Source organism: Oncorhynchus masou, chromosome 29 (assembly GCF_036934945.1).
Source record: "Oncorhynchus masou masou isolate Uvic2021 chromosome 29, UVic_Omas_1.1, whole genome shotgun sequence".
Classification (NCBI taxonomy): domain Eukaryota; kingdom Metazoa; phylum Chordata; class Actinopteri; order Salmoniformes; family Salmonidae; genus Oncorhynchus; species Oncorhynchus masou.
The window spans coordinates 31,442,549-31,462,354 of record NC_088240.1 but is presented as its reverse complement, the minus strand read 5'-3'; the positions used below and the strand labels follow the sequence as shown (position 1 = coordinate 31,462,354).

At 40.7% G+C, this 19,806-nt stretch overlaps 1 protein-coding gene and 2 long non-coding RNA genes across 3 annotated transcripts in view; 1 reads left to right on the top strand and 2 right to left on the bottom strand.

Moving 5' to 3' along the window:
* Window positions 1–453, bottom strand: part of LOC135519339 (1-phosphatidylinositol 3-phosphate 5-kinase-like) — a 29,178-nt gene extending 28,725 nt beyond the window's left edge. Inside the window, 1 exon segment of the mRNA XM_064944514.1 lies at window positions 90–453. The gene's annotated coding sequence lies outside the window, so the exon portion shown is untranslated.
* Window positions 454–3,568: 3,115 nt separating this feature from the next.
* LOC135519338 (uncharacterized) lies at window positions 3,569–8,427 on the top strand. The gene is made up of 4 exons (XR_010452285.1): window positions 3,569–4,908; window positions 5,490–6,173; window positions 7,318–7,399; window positions 7,660–8,427. It is a non-coding gene; the product is annotated as an uncharacterized LOC135519338 (long non-coding RNA).
* On the bottom strand, window positions 8,407–14,398 carry LOC135519337 (uncharacterized). Its single transcript, XR_010452284.1, has 2 exons — window positions 11,147–14,398; window positions 8,407–10,929 (listed from the first exon to the last, which is right to left on the bottom strand). It is a non-coding gene; the product is annotated as an uncharacterized LOC135519337 (long non-coding RNA).
* Between the last annotated feature and the right edge of the window lie 5,408 nt (window positions 14,399–19,806).

Genomic DNA, 19,806 nt, shown 5'->3' with positions numbered 1-19,806 from the left:
GTTAACGTTAGCAGGCCCACTGTAGTTAGCTAAATGAAGGAAGAGTGAAGTGAACACTCATCGAATTTCCACTAAATAACACAAATTACCTGTGTGTTGGTCTCCTTGGACATCCCTGTATGAATAAATTACATTAGGTAAATTCCTGTGAAGTCGAGTAGCCGCCCTATCTTGAGATAATGTATTTCAAGCAGTCAGACTAGTCCTGAGCAAGACAGGACAAGTAAGACCACAACAGTTCGATCAACTGTTGTGATCGCATTAGTGGAAACCAAGAGTGTTCTCAGGGCAGACCTGGTTGTAGCTAGATACAGTATGTTGTGTGTTTTTGCATTTTATCTAACCGTAACAATTTTCCTAAACTTGATCGAATTATCATAACCTGCCACGAAAAGTAACTTCTGCTAGTCAAAAACCGGCAGACCCGCCCTGAGAACAGTCTTGGTTTCCACTACAGCGTTGTGATTACGAAACAAGGCAGCGCCCATCTATTACCTATTTAATCGATTGACATGACACGTTCACTACACACACCATAGCATGTTTTACTTAGTTTTTTTGTGAACAGACACTTTCCGAGAACAACAATTGCCATGTAATTTAGCTATAAGTGAAAACTTTAGTATACCTGAGTTGTGTTACTTGTGGACGTTTTTGTCCCCATTTATTGTAAAGATAAAAATATCATGAATATATCTGTCCTTAGTGCCCTGTGCACGAATATGCAGTTTTGCTTATGTGACTGTCATGTGATATCAGTTTATAGTTATCCATGAATGCCTCTAAAGGAAATTAGTTATTTAACCTTTAATGGTTCAAACTGCTTTCAGCTACTGACTGTTGCGTGGTTTGAACTTGTTTATATTAAATCACATTTTATTTGTCACATGCTTCGTAAACAACAGGTGTAGACTGACAGTGAAATGCTTATTTACGGGTCCTTTTCCAACAATGCAGAGTTTAAGATAATTTTTTTTTTAAATAAAACATAGAAATAGTGACACAAGGAATAAATACACAGTGAAAAAACAAACAATAAAAGTAAAAATAACATGCCTATATACAGGGAGTAGCCATGGCCATAACTGCATACGAGGACACCTGTAATTTTGTATAATTTGGTGAAAAAAAAAAAAAACACTATATATACAAAAGTATGTGGACACCCCTTCAAATGAGTTGATTTGGCTATTTCAACCACACCCATTGCTGACAGGTGTATAAGATCGAACACTGCAATGCAATCTCCATAGACAAACATTGGCAGTCGAATGGCCTTACTGAAGAGCTCAGTGACCTTCAACGTAGCACCATCATAGGATGCCACCATTCCAACAAGTCATGTCGTCAAATTTCTGCCCTGCTAGAGCTGACCCAGCCAACTGTGAGCATTGTTATTGTGAAGTGGGATCTCCTAGGATCAACAACGGCTCAGCCACACAAGCTCACAGAATGGGACAGCCGAGTGCTGAAGCGCATTACGCGTAAAAACCGTCTGTCCTCAGTTGCAACACTCACTGCCAAGTTTCCTCTGGAAGCAACGTCAACACAATAAATGTTCGTCGGGAGCTTAATGAAATGGGTTTCCATGGAGCAGCTGCACACAAGCCTAAGATCACCATGCGCAATGCCAAGATTTGGTTCATTATTCCTCCTCCACCAGACTTTACAGTTGGCACTATGCATTGCAGGAGGTAGAGTTCTCCTGGCATCTGCCAAACCCAAATTCGTCCGTCGGACTGACAGATGGTGAAGCGTGATTCATCACTCCAGAGAATGCGTTTCCACTGCTCCAGAGTCCAATGGTGGGGTGCTTTACACCACTCCAGCCGACACTTGGCATTGTGCATGGTGATCTTAGGCTTGTGTGCAGCTGCTCGGCCATGGAAACCCATTTCATGGAGGTCCCGACAAACAGTTCTTGTACTGACGTTGCTTCCAGAGGCCATTTGGAACTTAGTTGTGAGTGTTGCAACTGAAGACAGACAACTTTTATGCTGTGTGCTTCATCACTAGGCAGTCCTGTTCTGTAAGCTTGTGTGGCCTACCACTTCACAGCTGAACTGTTGTTTCTCCTAAATGTTCCCACTTCACAATAATAGCACTTACAGTTGAACATGCAGCTCTAGCAGGGAAGAAATTTGACAAACTGACTTGTTGGAAATGTGGCATCCTATCAAGGTGCTACGTTGGAAGTCACTGAGCACTTCCGTAAGGCCATTCTACTGGCAATATTTGTCTATGGAGATAGCATGGCGGTTGGCTCGATTTTATAGACCTATCAGCAAAAGGGTGTGGCTGAAATAGCCAAATCCACCAATTTGAAGGGGTGTCCATATACATTTCTATATGTAGTGTATATGTAGTACACAATAAAGACAATTAATTACGGGTCAATATCTGAATATTGCTCCCAGCAGTAATCAAAAATCAGAACGTTTATATTATTGATCTGACTGAGTTCTAATCGCAACTGCATCTTCGCGTTCGAGTGGAATTATGAACAGTGGCTTGAATCACTCTCAAACCGCTAACTCCGCCTTCTCGCCACACAGGCTGAGTTCCTGAGACGTGAAACCAGCTAGCAGTCGGCTCTTGTTGGCAACTAGAGATGCTGCTGACAGTGTGATTGCTCATCAACTTGTACCTCCACCAGCCTGTGAAGTAAATCATATTGCTTTCCATCCAACCTTTTTATGCGAGTAAAGTACATGTTGGATAAAACATGTAATTACAGGCCTGATGGAAACAACACATTTTTTGATAAAACAAGTTTTGCTAGACAAGATGTGATCGTTTTGTTATTGATAAAGTCAATTATGGGAGAAATGAAGGTGGAAACGCTTTAATGCGCAAGTATTTATATAATAACCATCATATTGAAATAAACGTGGAGTTAAGCGACTACGTTATCCTCTCACTAATACGACTTTTCGGGAAATCGTGCAGTTTATTAGGCTAGAGATTAAACTATGATGAACTTCACAGGGTGGTGAAAGTGCAAGGTGATGAGCTTGATGTTTTTTCCAATAATTATCGAGGGTCTTATTCTGGTTGATCGAGGCTAGGCTGCCATTTGACAAGTAAGGAATAATCAAAGAGGGGCTATGCTTTAAATAATTATGTGGAAGGTGTGCTCCACACCGCGCTAGAGGAGTTGATCTGATCTTCCACAGAGTTTCATTATTTTCCAGAAAACACATAAAGCCCCTAGTTGATTATCCTTTTTATACCAAGGCTACAATTGAACACATTTGCCACTAGAAATGTGTTCATTTGCTGGAAGAATAACACGTTTACCAGATCGCTACAGTAGTTGTCGTGGTAACCAAACAAACATACATGCTATATTTTTAGCTAACCAAACTTTAATTTTTTAAATTTATTTTTAACCAAACCATCCGAACTAGCTTGCTATTATGAGCATCGAAATCAACAATACCGATTCTGCTTCTGGTTAGCGAAACATAGCTATCGCCTTGTGTAGCCCCGCCCACTTGACACAGTTCCTTTCGAACGCGATTGTGTTTGTTTCCGTTTTACAACTTCCGTCAACGCTAGCGAATTACCTCAGAGCGGTGGCTAACACATCTTAACAAATAAACAAAAACAAAACATGGTTCACATTTGGGAAAACACAAATGGCTTCACCAGGAGGAGGGAAAGGGATTAGTATTTTTGAAGGCAGATGTTCAGCCCAGCCAATCAAGCATCAATCAATTTACCACTCTACTTGGGTACTTGTATCCTACAACGGATCAGTAGAGACGGCTGAGGGATTTTACAGGCATGCTGGGAACATGAGCGAAGACAGAACTAGAGGTTTGGGTAGTTAATACCCAGGCGAAGGAGATGGGAATGTATGGAAGGGAGTTTAGCCCAACGGTAACTATTCCTGTAAATCCACCATGGCTACTCCCACCTCCAGTAGTAGATCTAGAAGTATTGGAGAGACTACAGAAAGATAGGGAGGGTGTTGATCCATCTGATTTGTTTAAGAGAAGTCTTGATGCTGTGTATCAAGATGTTGTGGCCATATACACAGATGGTTCAACAGATCCAAGGACAGGACATACTGGGTCAGCATATGTAGTGCAGGAATGTGGGTTGAAAGTCCGATCATCTGGCTGTATACACGGCAGAGATGGTGGCCATATTGTTGGCCTTGCTGTGGGTGGAGGAAGTTAAGCCAGAAAGAGTAGTTCTTTGCTCTGATTCATGTGCAGTGTTAAGAAATCTCCAGTCCTTTATATCAAGACAAGACCTGCTTTATGAGGTGCTACAAACCCATGGCAGGAGTAAACAAATGGATATACAGCTAATATTTACATGGGTCCCAGCTTATGTGGGAGTGCAGTTGATATACTGGCTAAACAAGCACTAAGTAGTGGGGATGTTGATGTGGTAGTTTCAATGAGCAAGGCAGAAGCAAAAAGTGATGGTGGAGAAATGGCAAGAACAGTGGAATAGAGATACTAAGGGGAGGCATTTATTTCAAGTACAGAGGAAAGTTGGGGAGGGGAGAACGGCAGGAAGAGACAGAAGAGAGGCTATATTTACAAGATTAATAGTGGGACACAGCCAGTTGAATAAGACCTTACATGTGATAGGAAAGCATCCAACAGGAAAAGTTGAGTATTGCCAGGAAACAGACAGTGGTGCATGTATTGCTACAGTGTGGACATTGGAGGGAAAGAGGGAGGATGAGATCTAGAAGGGGGGATACAGGAATTAGTTTAAATAGTATATTGAGTAGAAAGAGCAACGGGGCTGGCAGGTAGGATTTAGTTTCTCCCTGTCTCTGACCCACACTCCACTACAGTAGGTGTCGGTAATGCACCATAACGTTGGATGCCAACCGCCGATAAACCCCACCCTAGAAGAAGTAGAGCTGGCGGGATGATTTTCGTAAGCAAAGTCACTTGCATTTCTATGTCTAACATTACTTAACATAAGTGATAACAGTTTACAAGCCGCCTACATGTGTTGTGGTGACAGGTACTACAATCCATAGGCTAACTTTATGATAGAGTTCTTAGATGATATGATCAATCTTCGCATTACTTGGTCATGTAATTGATGTTTATAGTCTATTTTCTTAATTCCTTTTACAGATGAAAGTTCGCAATACTGCCATATCTAGACACAGAATGATAAAACAGGCAGGATTAACATTTTAATTTTTTATTTAACCTTTATTTAACTATTCAAGTCAGTTAATAAGAACACATTCTTATTTACTATGACGGCCTACCCCGGACAACGCTGGGCCAATTGTGCTCCGCTCTATGGGACTCCCAATCACTGCCAAATGTGATACAGCCTAGAATCGAACCAGGGACTGTAGTGACTCCCCTTGCACTGAGATGCAGTGCCTTAGACCGCTGCGCCACCCATAGCATTTAGACCAAATGTTTTGTTGGATGAAAGCTGAATTGAGAATGTCATGATTTATTGGTTGTTAATAACATGTATTTGTGGCTCAACAGAACTGCTGTATTAATGTGGGGAATCTGTAAGTATTCTGTCAAATCGCATGTTGGTGAAGCAAGGTAGGTTTATGGAGTCCAGGTGAGTAGGGTATAAAATGTATTTAAACATGTCAGCATCATGTCTTTTTTTAGTGTCTTTGATGTTATTGTTTTTCTGGGTGGAAAAGGTTTGTAAAATATCATTGTGGTTGGGGGTTAATGCCTAAAATATAGTAAGTATAAGTGGTCTCATCTCTTTGGGAACAATAGCACAGTAAGTTTTTGATGAAACTTGCATGTGTTTTGATTAAGTTGATCACATAGTCCTCACAGTCCTGTCACACAATTGTTAATAATGGAATTTTCTCTGAATTACTTTTTTTTGTAACAAACATTCTATCACAGGTGCAGAATGCAGTGTCCAGTGGGCTAACTGGCATAGCCTGCACAGATGAGCAGCGACAATGGAATGCAGGGACTCGGAGGAACCTTGAGCCAAAGCGGTTAAACAGCATTGACTTCACACACTATAAGGCCAGTGACCAATATGCAGAAAAGTGTACCCTGCTTCCCACTCCTTCATTCTACTCATAGGAGGAATTGAATAGGAGCCTGAGACACCTGAATCTGCCTGTGGGGAGTCTGCTCTATAAGTGTGTTAATGCTGAACCAACAGTAACGTCACAGCCAGTAGCATCCCAGGTAAAATTGGACTGAAAGGAATATTTATTTGTGGCTGTACCATTTTAATGTATTTGAAGATAATGAGCTGATGGCCTCCCAATGGTTGGAAGACTGTAGATACTTTTTTTTACCTTTATTTTACTAGGCAAGTCAGTTAAGAACAAATTCTTATTTTCAATGACGGCCTAGGAACAGTGGGTTAACTGCCTGTTCAGGGGCAGAACGACAGATTTTGTACCTTGTCAGCTTGGGGATTTGAACTTGCAACCTTTCGGTTACTAGTCCAATGCTCTAACCACTAGGTTACACTGGACCACAGATTCACTTTTGTCAGTGTTGAAGAGCCATGGCTATCAGAAAGCCCTGACAGAGTGCTGAACTCCAAGGGGCTGTTGGAGATCAAGTGTCCTGTCATGGGGAAGGCTACTAGGGCCCTATGATTTCCGCGATGTGGAAAACGAACAGAATCCCGGAATTTGTTAATAAAAATGGAATCAACTGTAAAACGTGGAATGTTGCAGAATTTTCCACAAGTTGGCTGATATTGATTAGGCCTAATTGTTGTAGTAACCTAAATTATTTCATAATTATAAAATTACAGACAATTATGCCTAGGAAAATAATTCAGTTTTCGATTGGGATGTTTTGAGCGAGGGGGGGGTCGTCGTGCGTGGGACTCTTACGTCACCTCACAACTTTGCTGTCACTTTGAGAAATATGTCGAAGAGGCCGTCAGTCAGGCAAGCCGTAAAGAAAATATCGACCCTAACCCCTAAATTCAGAGCAGAGCAATACCCATTGTACTATTGAGTCAGGCGATAAGCTGTTTTGGAAATTCTGTCAACATACTATTGATTGGACCCATAAAAATACGTGTGATGAGAACTTAAAGTCAAAGTCCATGTGAAGAACAAGGAAAAGCACAGTCTTAGCCAGAGCAGGCCTCTTGAAACGACCATTACTAGTGCAAACACATCAGCAGATTCAATACTTTGTGGCTGTGTGCACGGTGTCTGACATCCCCTTAGAAAAGATAAGAAAGCTACAGCTGTTTCTAGTGAAGCATTGCAGACAGGGAGGAGCATTGCCCGAAAATGAGTGCAGCCTCTGTCAAACTCAACTGCCGGATGTGTTCGACCAACATATGACTGCCGTTCTACAGAAGATCCATGGGAAGAAGTTTGCGGTGGTTGTTGACAAGACAACAGATGCAAGGGATTGCAGCATTCTAAACATTGTCATTGGTGAGTTAAGTTAACAGCCTATTAATATACCATTGCAATAGGCTTCATTTACATCCTGCAAAGTGAATTGTCCGCATGCAAATTGTGATATTCCAAACGACAAGCTATCGTGGTGAAATATAGCGATGTATAATGTCAGCAGCTGTCTGCCTCTCCAGCTAACTAACTATAGCTGTATCTACATTGTGTTTACACTTAATATAAATAACACTTATTTAGGTTAAAACACAATTCAAGTTATTCCTTATCTTTCATTGCAGGTGTACTTTCTGGTGGATGTCATTTTCATGGACAGATGTAACTACTGCACGTTTTCCCAAGCTATACTAGCCTCCCTCCACAGCAACGATCTGAACCTGAATGATGCCTGAGCAGTGGTCACAGATAATGCCTCCTACTGCCTGAAGGCATACAAGGAGGTTCTGAAAGGAGTGATGCCCAACAGTGTACATGTAACCTGTCTCTGCCATGTCATCAATCTGGTGGGTGAGACCTGGCAGCACTACAAATATGTCTCTTAAGTTGGATCACTTGTGACATGGATGACATCTGTCTTCTTCAAGAAGCCTGCCAGAAAGAGAAGATGGGTGATGACAGCTCTGTCACTCCTGAAAACAACCCACCATCCCACAGAAGTGTCTGCATACAATGCCATGGAGGATCTGGGCTCTTACCTAGTGAATGGAACAGCAAAAACATGTGTGTATGGTGCCAAGACAGATGAGCTATTGAGAAAGATGGGGATTGGAGAGAGGTGCTTGACCGTCTCCATGATGCATTCCATTTGGCCTTCAAAGTTGTCAAAGCACTAGGACACACATCCAGCCAGGGAGGTCTACAGGCTGGCTAGGGTGTTTGTTCCTAGGCAGGCTCCAGCCATGGAAAAGTAGATTGAAAGCTTGTCACGAGAAGTTTCAATCCCAATGACAATAACAATCAATATCTTTGACCAATCCCTGAGGTTTGTAAGACCATGGGTTTAATAATAATTAGTCAAAGACTCAGCGTATGCAAAAGGTCAGTACAGTTTATTCACGAGAACGTTCTAAAGTCCACTATACAAAGACATCCATTTTATAGCGGCGCACATACTTCCACACAAACAGTAGATATCATACGCACCTACATACACACGAACAGTAGGTATCCTACACACATACTTTATCAATACCCAGCCGACAAAGATTAGGGACCGTGAGAAGTACTCCCTGTCCTCCCTCAAATCTCTGAGGCCCCTAGCAAGGTCGGCACCAAATTTTGCTCAGACAGTCTGTGTTTAAGATACTAAAGAGACATATTTTACAGATTTTGTTTTACCCTAATTCTGACTAAAACTACACATATTTATTATAATTTTACTGACTAAGAATAGACACATCATTAATAATAATTGATAATTCTAATCAATTTCATTCAATTATATGGTTTCAGGGTGGAATATTCTAATCATTCATGTAAACATATAAATTCCATTCACAAGGCTACACACACAACTGATGTGTGTAGCAAGCCCATCATCGGAGCTCATCATGGCAAGCCCATCATCAGAGCTCAGTGAAAAATGTGTTCAGGGAGCCCTCACCTGCTTTGGAGCTTGCTGATTACTGGAGGGGCCTGAGTGCGAGATTCCCAAGAGTTGCAGAAGTGGTAGTGTCCTACATTTACTTCCCACTCAGCTCAGTCAACTGTGAGAGGAGTTTCAGCAAATACAAGACTACGTTTTATTCATTCATATTCATATTATTAGACACACTTTCTGATAAAATTTGCATAAATTGTAAAACACAGAAATCAGACAAATTTAAACGGAAAAAATGTAATTTGGGAAAATATATAATGGAATTTTGAAAAAAAAAATGGATTTCATAAGGCCCTAGGAAGGGCTGTGAATCTCTGGGTGATGTCTTCAATGGGAAAGCCTGTGATGTGAAGGTGGTGGAGGGCACACACTAACTGCAACCACATAGGCCACGTGGCTACTACATGCAGGTGCAAATTGGTATGTTTTGCACAAGACTGAGAGAAAGTAAGGTGTTCATCTGGACTCTGTCCCGGCAAGTTGTCATCCCTGTTCCCTATGATGCACAGGTTTGTGCAGAGGCTGTCGAGGTTGAAGGCATTCTACTCAACACATGCTGCCATTTATTGTGAAGTATCAGGCAGCAGATTGTCACCGAGTGACAAATATATGCAGCTCTATAGACATATGTAGTCAGATGTCTCCTGTTTGCAGTTACTATTAACACATTGTTTTTCAATTAAAAAGCCTGACTTAATGCATCAACAGTCACAGTATTGTGGAAATTGTTTTTACGGCTTTGTTTTTTATTAATATTAATGAGTATGTAAAACAAATAACTAAGTAAAGTTGTTATAGAATGAATTGAAATGTATTTAATGTAAATTTTGACAACTTTAATTCATATTGGGAAATCAACCCTGTGAATGGCATTTGACTGATCAGTTGATTCAACATCTTCATGAATGATATCACCACACAGGTCAGTGCAGGTTACACAGGTCAGCACAGATTCAAAGTATTTTGTCAGATGAGAGGTTGATTGGCACTGTTTGTGAGATGATTCTAAACGACTTGAGCCTTTGAATTACGCGTTCCACATGAACCCTCACGTTAGCTATCCGTCTTGTACAAGTTGGTGTCGTCTGACAGCTGTGTGCCTCTTTCTGTGAAGGCTGGAATTGTAAATTCGACCTTCCTCTATTGTAGCAGATCAGATTGTGAAGCTCCGGTCAGCCATGACCTCATCACCTGGACAGAAGTACTCCAGAAACCCAGAATCCTATGTTATATATTTGTCACTACATATACCTCCATATGCTGAGGAGATGAACATCACTAGACCACAAGGTGCAATGACCATGAGGTACTTGATAGTGTTCTGGGCATAGTAATGGATGAATGACTCCCCCTTGAATCCAGACTCTTGCACTTCTGTAAAGCAGTTTCTGAGCAGTCAATAATGCAGGTTGTTCCTGGACAGTGGTCCTTAAAACATTGTCACATTGTAGCATGGATGGGGTCTCCCTTGGCAACCATGGAATTTACTACTTCCGATTCTCTTCCATCATGTCAATCCAATAACTAATCACTTGACTGACAATACTCTGGGAAACACCAAACCTTTCTGCTTGGTACTGCTGCAGCAAGTTGAGCTTCAGCTTCATCAATGTCATCAGGAGTTAGTCTGTCAGGTCTAACTGAAAGCTTCCTTTGTAGGAGGGGTAGAAGATGTTCTGCCAGGGTAGAAAAGGCAGCAAGAAACAAGCCTGTATGCAGTCAACAGAGTGCTTCGTTTCTCAGCAGGGTTTTGTAGAGAGGTGCTGCTGGGCACTGTGTCCCTGCCTCACAGGTAGTGGGCTTTACATGATCACCTGAGCTGTAGTTGTGATCACTTAGAGATGGGTCTTCCCATTGGGTTTGGGCATCCTTCTCTGAAGGCATATCCATTCCTTCTGTGCTGGCCAATCCCCATTTTCAATTTGGTAAACACTTGAGTCTGTTGTGTCACCTGTTAAGAAATCAGTATGGCTTGTTAAACAAGTCAATTGACAAAACCGTACAATAAAACACCATACTGCATGAATGCACCTAATAATATTAAGTATATATAAAATGGGCATTTTTAATTGAGCTGTAGAGGAAATAAATTGTGCGATTATGAGACTGAGGATAGATAAGAGGGAGAGACAAGGAGAGCAGGCAAACAGCTCAAGCGTTTGGCTTACCTGTCCTGACGACTACCTGACCAACGCCCGACGCTTCTTCACAAGTGGAGCATCGTAGCCAAGCCATTTTTCTGGGTAAGGACGCTTCACTGTAGGCTTCTTGTCAAAGAAGTGGTAGGAGCACACAAATGGACGTTTTGGTGGTTTCTTTAGGTTCAACGCTTTGAGCAAGCTCCACAAAAACTTGTATTGGTCACCGAGGTAAAGACAGTTTCAAGTTGGATAATTGACAGATATTCGCGCTTTCAAACCACTTGAGCCACAGACTCCAAATAAGTGTCATTATGTTGGAAAAACTGCGCTTATTTTCCCGTTTTGGACATTAATTCGCTTTCCAAAGCTAATAAATATGTGGAAATGTGAGCAGCATTTTTTTATTCCTAGTTGAATTAGTTAGGGAGTGTAAACAAACTTTTTTTACATTTCAATAGGTCATTGGTCATGTGACCTACTTGACTCAAACAAGGTCCAGAATGTCCACTGACTACCCTTCTATATTGCACACATTTTTTTCCATTTTCATCTCACATGATTTTACATGAATTTATCAAAATGTAAAATTTCAATAGCTTCTTGGTCATGTGACCTAGTGACTTCAAACAAGGTTCAGAATGTCCACTCAGTAGGCCTACACATTGCACACCCTTTAGTTTATCCATTTTCATCTCACAAGATTTTACATGAATTTATGAAAATTTAAAATGCTCCTTGGTCATGTGACTACTGACCTCAAACCAGGTTCAGAATGTCCACTGACTATACCTTCATATCGCTCACTCTGATGTTAGTCTACTTTCAAATCATGCTATTAGACTTAAATCTGTAAGCTTTGCAGGCCTTCGTTTCACATGGGTGCTAAAAAATTTTTTTTTTAAGTTAACAAATATTCCAGCCTCGCAATAACTATATTTTACATGGACACTGAAAAGATCCGCAAATGGCTGTATGTGGAATGGATCAAGGACAGGAGAGGCGTTCAAACAGAGATGCTTAAAGGAAGGAGCACAGGTAGGCCTCGTGAAAAACAATGTTTCATATGCTCTTTTTAATCACAAGTGAAAGGCAGTGATTTGTCAGTCAGAGTGAGCTTGATAAGGTGAAAGAATAATTTTCATAGAATCACTTTCATATACTGGACATTAAGACAAATCCTTCTATGTTGAGTATTAGAACACAGTTTCCATAACCTGATAATGACTTGATATTTGAGTGCATTCACAACAAGCCACCTGCAGACAACTTACAAAATGCAATAGAGCATTTGAGAGTTGTTTTTTTCTGATGAAAATAATTATTTGATGCATGGCCTACTATTTCTAACTGGGAAAATAAATTCCTACGTCTTTTGTGTGTGAAATCTTTTTTCCAAAATTGATTTAGGTACATTTTTGTGAAGAGGTATGAGGGTTGTGATATAGGTTATTTAATAGTAAAATAATTTAAGGGATCAATACATTTCTATATTGCTTCCCCAGTATCTGCATGAACCATCCGGCCAAGTGTTTTTGGTTGACCCTGCTGGACAGAAAGAATAGGAGGAATCGGAACACGGTGCATTCAAATTCAGGTCTTGGTTATTCCATTGTACTGGATCTAATACATATTAGCATTTTACATACATTCATAAGTGTAATAATTTTATATGACATACTGTGAAGAACTCTGGGTCTGTCACTTTCAGACATGTGCAGAGCTGACTGAAAGAGGAAGGGTAGCTCTTGACTTGGCCCACAGGTGTTCTAGTAGATTGTTGTAAGCGTGTATTACATCCTGTGCTGGCCCCATTGTCATATCCATTCTGGATTCTGAGTGGTAAAATCATAGCTGAAAAATGCCTTTATGTATGAATATACATTTTCCCCCAAGACAGAACTGCCAAAGAGGATGGAGTTGCAATCTACTGCAGAGTTCTGTCCCGCTATCCAGGTCTGTGCCCAAACAGAGCTTCTACTTTTAAAAATCCACCTTTCCAGAAAGAAGTCTCTCACTGTTGCCACTTGTTACAGATCCCCCTCAGCCCCCAGCTGCGCCCTGGACACCATATGTGAATTAATTGCCCCCCATTTATCTTCAGAGTTTGTACTGTTAGGTGACCTAAACTGGGATATGCTTAACATCCCGGCTGTCCTACAATCTAAGCTAGATACCCTCAATCTCACCAAAATTATCATGGAACCTACCAGGTACAACCCCAAATCCGTAAACTCGGACACCCTCATAGATATCAAACGGCGGTCAAACGACAACCCCTCATCATAGTCAAACGCTGCCTAAAACACTTCAGTGAGCAGGCCTTTCTAATCGGCCTGGCCCGGGTATCCTGGAAAGATATTGACCTCATTCCATCAGTAGAGGATGCCTGGTTATTCTTTAAAAGTGCTTTCCTCCCCATCTTAAATAAGCATGCCCCATTCAAAAACATGTGGAACCAGGAACTGATATAGCCCTTGTTTCACTTGTCGTGGAAATTCAGTACTGAGAGAGACTTGGTCTTGGTCATTTCTTCAAACAATCATCTTTATTTAAAATTGATTAATTATTGCAATAATGAGACCGTCAGCCCACCACTCTTAACTGACTGCTAGGCTGAGAGTCTAGCCTTTACAGACGATGCACAGTTTTTATATAGTTGAAACTAATATTGCTTAGTCAGTCACTTCTAACCTTCCCATAAGTCACCTTGATTATCTACACAGTATGGTATTTTACTTAGTTTCACAGATGCCAGGAAGATGAGACAATGAGGCATTGTTCTTAACTCCTCCAGGCTCTCTCTATCTCGAGTCACACACACCACATCTTGTCTATAGAATGCTAGCTTTTAGGTTTTTATCACCAACACAAGTCAATTGTCAGCTTCAAGCTACAGTGGGGCAGAAAAGTATTTAGCCAGCCACCAATTGTGCAAGTTCTCCCACTTAAAAAGATGAGAGGCCTGTAATTTTCATCATAGGTACACTTCAACTATGACAGACAAAATTAGAAAAAAAATCCAGAAAATCACACTGTAGAATTTTTAATTAATTTATTTGCAAATTATGGTGGAAAATAAGTATTTGGTCATCTACAAACAAGCAAGATTTCTGGCTCTCACAGACCTGTAACTTCTTCTTTAAGAGGCTCCTCTGTCCTCCACTCGTTACCTGTATTAATGGCACCTGTTTGAACTTGTTATCAGTATAAAAGACACCTGTCCACAACCTCAAACAGTCACACTCCAAACTCCACTATGGCCAAGAAATTAAGAGCTGCCAAAGGACACCAGAAACAAAATTGTAGACCTGCACCAGGCTGGGAAGACTGAATCTGCAATAGGTAAGCAGCTTGGTTTGAAGAAATCAACTGTGGGAGCAATTATTAGGAAATGGAAGACATACAAGACCACTGATAATCTCCCTAGATCTGGGGCTCCACGCAAGATCTCACCCCGTGGGGTCAAAATGATCACAAGAACGGTGAGCAAAAATCCCAGAACCACATGGGGGGACCTAGTGAATGACCTGCAGAGAGCTGGGACCAAAGTAACAAAGCCTACCATCAGTAACACACTACGCCGCCAGGGACTCAAATCCTGCAGTGCCAGACATGTCCCCCTGCTTAAGCCAGTACATGTCCAGACCCGTCTGAAGTTTGCTAGAGAGCATTTGGATGATCCAGAAGAAGATTGGGAGAATGTCATATGGTCAGATGAAAACAAAATAGAACTTTTTGGTAAAAACTCAACTCGTCGTGTTTGTAGGACAAAGAATGCTGAGTTGCATCCAAAGAACACCATACCTACTGTGAAGCATGGGGGTGGAAACATCATGCTTTGGGGCTGTTTTCTGCAAAGGGACCAGGAAGCTGATCCGTGTAAAGGAAAGAATGAATGGGGCCATGTATCGTGAGATTTTGAGTGAAAACCTCCTTCCATCAGCAAGGGCATTGAAGATGAAACATGGTTGGGTTTTTCAGCATGACAATGATCCCAAACACACCGCCCGTGCAACAAAGGAGTGGCTTCATAAGAAGCATTTCAAGGTCCTGGAGTGGCCTAGCCAGTCTCCAGATCTCAACCCCATAGAAAATCTTTGTAGGGAGTTGAAAGTCTGTGTTGCCCAGCAACAGCCCCAAAACATCACTGCTCTAGAGGAGATCTGCATGGAGGAATGGGACAAAATACCAGCAACAGTGTGTGAACCTTGTGAAGACTTACAGAAAACGTTTGACCTCTGTCATTACCAACAAAGGGTATATAACAAAGTATTGAGATAACCTTTTGTTATTGACCAAATACTTATTTTCCACCATAATTTGCAAATAAATTAATTTAAAAAATGACAGGCCTCTCATCTTTTTAAGTGGGAGAACTTGCACAATTGGTGGCTGACTAAATACTTTTTTGCCCCACTGTATCTCTAGTAGAACCCACGTCCTCAACACCAAGACAGGTATATTTCACTGGTCACCCCCAAAGCCAATTCCTCCTTTGGCTGCCTTTCCTTCCAGTTCTCTGCTGCCAATGACTGGATCAAATTGCAAAAATCACTGAAGCTGGAGACTCATATCTCCCTCACTATCTTTACGCATCAGCTATCAGAGCAGCTTACAGATCATTGCACCTGTACATAGCCCATCTGTAAATAGCCCATCCAACTACCTCATCCCCATATTATTTATTTTATTTTTATTGCTCCTTTGCACCCCAGTATCTCTAATTGCACATTCATCTTCTGCACATCTATCACGCCAGTGTTTATTTGTGAAATTGAAATTATTTCTCCACTACGGACTATTTATTGCCTTACCTCCCTAATCTTACTTCATTTGCACACACTGTATATAGACTTTTCTATTGTGTTATTGACTGTACATTTGTTTATTCCATGTGTACCTCTGTGTTGTAAATGAGAACTTGTTCTCAACTGGCTTACCTGGTTGAATAAAGGTGAAATCCCAAAAAATTATTTATTTTTATGTAGTTGTGTCGGACAGCCATATGTTCAGTTCATGCCTATGATTTCAGAGTTCAACAAAGCCAACAACTGCTTCATGTGTGACACTGATAAAGAACTTGGATGTGGCCCAAAGACTGACTGGGTTAATCTTTTGACAACAGTGACGGCATGTAAGACAATTTATCATGACACAATGGATGGCTAATTCATCATTCGTCATACTACATTGATATTTGATATTATTTATAACGTGTTACGTTTTGTTTTAGATTGAATGTTTGCATGCCAACGGTGGTTCCATGTGCTGTAACTAGGAATGAAGACAAAACAGTTCAACAGAGTAAAGAACACAAACTGGAAGTGCAGTCTTTGTTGTTGAAAATGTATGCTATACCCCATCCACACTGAAGAGGCTCTGAAATGTACATCAACCAGGGATAAAGAGAAAGTTAACACTGTGAAATGTTTCATACTTATTTGAAGTTAAGTGTCTGTTGACATGTTGGAAAGATTAAAGGTCTACAATGTTTAATTTGTCAATATTATATTTTTATTCATTGTTTTACTGGCCACCATTACTGTGGTTACATGTTCAGTATATGTATTGACCAGCCTACCTCACTCTCCATCCCTGCTTTGGACAATTAATAGCATGACTCTCGTACTTTGCTCTTTTCCTTTATAGTTGATATTAATGATGAAAGGAGATATTATCTGTCTCTCTCCTATTGTTGTTAGCTGTTAAATACTGTGGAAAAATAAAACTGGGAAAATAAGTACTTAACTACCAATTTGTATAGATAAATATTAAAGAAAAGGGTAAACAACACTGGACTGACCCCCCCCCCCCCCCTAATTATCAAACTAATATTAATATACAACAATATAGAAGAGACAAACGAGGTTATGCAATTTGGGTGTATATCCACTGCAAGCTTTTTAGGTGTGAAATTGACATGACCAAGGAGCTATTGATATTTAAAACTGAAAAATGTACATTAAACCGCATTATTGTACAGTACACAAACAAGTGTGCAATACAGAAGGGTACATTCTGCATCATGTTTGAAGTCAGTAGGTCACATGACCAAGGAGCTATTTAAATTTGGAAAAATTCATGTAAAATCTTGAGATGAAAATGGACTAACTAAAGGGTGTGCAATATAGAAGGGTCGTCAGTGGACATACTGAACCTTGTTTGAAGTCATTAGGTCACATGACCAAGGAGCTATTGAAATTTTAAATTTTGAAAAATTAATTTAGTAACGCGTGAGATGAAAATCGAAAAAACAAAATATGTGCAATATAGAAGGTTAGTCAGTGGACATTCTGGACCTTGTTTGAGTCCAGTAGGTCATGACCAATGAGCTATTGAAACTCAAAAATGTAAACAAATAATTGAAAATAGTGCGAGATGGAGATCGACAAAAAATAAATGTGTCCAATGTGTGTCTATGCAATTGGGTTAGCTAGAACTAATTTAATGGTAATGGTTAAATAGCTATTGAAATTGGGAAAATTTGATTTGTCACTATGTTGACGGTCCGTAACTGCTGTTGGTGAACGTAAGGAAAACTACAGGCGAATATCCAACCTGAAACTTTACCTCGGTGTATTGGGCTCCACGGGTACATTGGCATCGACGTAGTGGTGGTTGGTGTTCAAAACAATGTAAAAACTGCCTCTTCATCCAATTATCGTGACAGCCTCGTACTGAACATATAATGCTTGTCAGGTTGATCGATTTTAGGATTTTGTGCGGTTCTGTCAGTGAAAAACTATCAAGCTCTCAACGAAAGTTCCACTCTTCCGTGCGCTAGCGTCACGCGAATGTTGCCGCAAATAAAATCAATTTTTATATTTTTAAATAAAAACACAATTGCAACGAACTCGCTTCGACCACTGACGTTCCAGAATAAGGCAAACAGCGAGTCTGTTTGTTTGGTTACCACGGTAACTACTGTAGCTACCTAGCACACTTGCTAGCTACTTCAGTGAATGTTGAACACATTTCTATCGGCAAATGAACACATTTCTAGTGGAAAACGTGTTCAATTATAGCCATTGTATAAAAGCGATACTCAACTTTAGGCTCTATGCATTCTCTGGAAAATGCAACTCGGTCAAGGGTCAAACACCTACCACGTCATTCATTATTTTCCGTAGAATTTACAGCCCTTGGACCAAGGCTTGGTTGAGTATCCCTTACATTGGTTGTGTGTAATTCACTCTGGCTATCTACTCCGATTTCAGAGCACTCTTGTTTGAGTGTGCCAGAATAATTTAATAACTGATGAATTAACGAATGCGCAATACTCAGTTGAATATGACCGAAGTTGTTGGTAAACGTAGGCAAAACAAACGTAATTCAATTATTGCAAGACGCAGTTAGGCACCAACCAACGCTATAGATAAGATGAAAACAACCTCATCCGCTCTGCTATGGCGCTCTGAATTTGCGAACATCAAGAGCGCACTCTGGCACTCCAAAGTGAATTCATGAACGCACCAACTCATGAAGTCTGTAGGCCTACCCCAACTGTAGACTATCTACTACCAGGTGATGGCTAGAGAGCACATATCAATACCAGAGGGTATGTTCGAGATATAATGCAACAAAAATGTGACAAAAACATCAGAGTTTAAAATGCGATAGGACGGGTGGATCCGACACACGGGTGGATCTGTTCTGAACGCTTATTTAGAACCTCCAGTTTCGGTATGACGCAACAATCAGTATTTGAGCTGGCCACACTTTTTTCAGAAACATTTTGCACAAACAGTCCTTACAAAGTCCAGAATGTGAGCAGTTTATTTTTTGGATGCAATGTTCAGACATTCACAGAAGTAGCTACAGCATAATACAATCATCCAAACCGGAAAAATGTAGGCTACATTTGTCCTAGCACTAACAGAGGAAAGATTGACATAACACAAGCGTCATATTTTTATAACTCTCGGCTGACAGAAACTACAATATGAATTTGCTAATAGCAATTACTATCTATAATTAATCACATCACGGGAAAGCTCACCATTGATCGAAATAACTGACACTCTCAAGCTCACAAGAAATCGAAAGTAATCCGACGATGGGATAGTTTCCGGGCGCCGCCATCATGCTTGTTATTGTCGCATGAACCAAAGATAATAAGAGGAGACTCCACTCAGTAAACAATGGACTTGATCGGACAGCTCAGAGCTTCTGCTCGTTTCTGTCCATAAGAAACAAATGGATTGGTGGAAGAGGCAGGGCAGGCCAGGCGCAAGGAAGGAGGGTGTGGTCAAGCAAGGCATCCCCCGAGGCTAGATGCCCTAAGGTTTTAATCGTAACAAGCGTAGATTAGTTTCACATGTTTATTTTCCCGAGTTTGTGGAATTTAAAATAAAAAAATAAATTAAAATTATATCTCACAACTGTGCGGGGGGAGAGGGGTGGGGGCGCTAAGGATTACCGTCACATATATCTACACACACAATTTTTTGTATTTTTTTTTTTTGTATTTGTATTTTTTAATTATTTTAATTATTTATTTTCTTCTATTCCCCCCCTCCCCCCCACACACACACTTTTCTTTCCTTTTCCCCCTTTTTCCTTTCCTCTCTTCTACATCAGTTTCAGCATTATGGACATGGGTGTATCTGTGGTGCATTTGGCCTGTCCCACGGCTTCCTTCAGGGATGGGTTGTGAGTGGCTCTGTTGATGAACTTCTGGCCAATGA